Here is a 2,318-nt window from a genome sequence, read left to right as displayed (position 1 = left end):
CTTTCAATCTCCAGTTCTTGTTCCAGTCGGTCTGCAGGAAATACTTTATACACCAGTGCTGACGGAAGTGATTTTACTGCATTATATCTTTAGACGACATCACAACAACACATTTAAAAGAAGATGGGGCAGAAAAAATCACTAATCACTCATTAATTTAATACAATTCAAAATAACTTTTCAAAAAAACATTTTGTTTGTCTGATGCATAATTTAAAGTTTATTATTGCCACAGCAGATCATTTTACTCTCTGTTTGACACAACCATTGACATCACTTGACTATGAATGAATAAATCTGAAATATATAAACATTGTATTTGCAGCTGAAACTACAGTTGACATTCACTTTGATGTTGATGTGTTAAAATGTTCACAGAGCTTGATCTGCAACTTTCACTTCTTCTTTTAACGGCTGTTCAGTCTGTCTCCGGAAATTTATACCACATTTGGTTTGACATGACAAAAAAATGTAGCTTATTGTGACTTACAGCATTATATTAGCAGGTTTTCAGGCCGATATCTGGGGTTATATTATGTGTGGATGTGGGGGGCAGATAAAATGACTATTGTTAAATACAATCATTTGAGTTCTTGGGCGAGTTAATAATATAAATCAGTGAGTATTTATTTTTGGAAATTTCCTTGTAGAATAGGCTACTGTTTAGTTTTATCCACATGTTGTAGTCAGCTCAGCAGCATTATGCTAAAGGAAATACCAATGTGACACTGTGTGAGGTCACTGCAGGTTCTTAAAATATGACTGAAGTTGTATTTATAATCCGACTGCAAGAATGAGGTGAGTACCAGAAGAGCTGGTCATTCAGTGCAGTTTATAGATTCAAATCTCTTCATTAGCAACCACAAGATATGCAAATAACAATTATTGAATGATGGACGCTGGTGATCTATGACAGCCCGAACTGCAGCTTGATGGCTGTGACGTGAGACTCAGCCTGGGGGATCCGTCTCTGCCGGTTTGGGACCCCCTTAGAAGACTAGATTCTGAAGAAATTCTATTACAAGGAGAGAAAAGAGTCAAGTGAGGCTGAGGCCAGGGCGGCCACCCGGACCCAGAGCAGCTGAGAGGTGGCGAGGACGACCAGCGGCATGATGGGAGCTTTAGTCCGCCGGGCGTAGGGAGAGGAAGTCCAAACGGGGTCAAATGTGACGCTCAAAAGATACTGTGATGTGAATGTGGCCTTGGGTGGAAGCTTTGTCACTTATTCTGCAAAAGATGAAGAAAATGACATGAGAAGACGTTAAGATCGAATGTTTAAATGTGTTTCTAAACGTATATGACAATTCATGAATGTTAGACAAAACTATTGAGATTTCACAATAAGAAAAACTTAGCATAATACTTATTTCACATTTGATTGATTCTACACACATGAAAGTAAAGTTGTGAATACATTTAAATATGAATTATGTATGCATTTAATTACAATTTCCAGATACATCATTTCTCCATTGTTTCTGTGTGTAATTGTTTGACCTCCAGGCATAAATCACTGTTGTAATTTAGCTGCTCGGTTATGGAAAGCATAATAATCACAATTATTTAAATCATAACATTGAATCATGATTATTTAAATGATTATTGGTTCAGGGAGAAGGCGGAGTATCAGTGCGTCTAATGAACCCCACGTATCTCACAGTGATAAACTGAACGCACTTAAGAGTTCATGTTAATCATCTCAGTTTCTCAAATGCACAGCAGACTGTTGAGAACAAATACAAATAAACAGAATATAATGACCAATCACAAAAAGGAAGCACAGAATAAGTGTACTCTGCATATGCAACTGTCACACACAACAATACTATACTTTTTTAGTATAGTAGTAATAAACTGTATATTTTAGCAGTAGACTAAAATACATGAATGCATTGTTGACCATTTTGGGGCTATTCCTCTTAATATTGTACCTCATGTAGGATTAAATACCACAGTATAAACTCTGGCTCGTTTCTGAGGTTTGTATCATCAAAGGAAGTGATGTTATCTGCCGGTTGGAAAGTCCCCAAGTTCAAGTGATTTTATTATTGCCACAGCAGATCATTTTACTCTCTGTTTGACACAATCATTGAAATAACTTGACTATGAATGAATAAATCTGAAAAATATAAACATTGTATTTGCAGCTGAAACTAGAGTTGACATTCACTTTGATGTTGATGTGTTAAAATGTTCACAGAGCTTGATCTGCAACTTTCACTTCTTCTTTTAACGATGTTCAGTCTGTCTCCGGAAATTTATACCACATTTGGTTTGACATGACAAAAAAATGTAGCTTATTGTGACTTACAGCATTA

The sequence above is a fragment of the Eucyclogobius newberryi genome, unplaced genomic scaffold (genome assembly GCF_026437365.1).
Source record: "Eucyclogobius newberryi isolate DKJ021-1_F unplaced genomic scaffold, fEucNew1.0.hap1 SCAF_22, whole genome shotgun sequence".
Classification (NCBI taxonomy): Eukaryota; Metazoa; Chordata; class Actinopteri; order Gobiiformes; family Gobiidae; genus Eucyclogobius; species Eucyclogobius newberryi.
The sequence above is the reverse complement of the archived record's forward strand: the minus strand, read 5'-3'. Positions refer to the sequence as shown.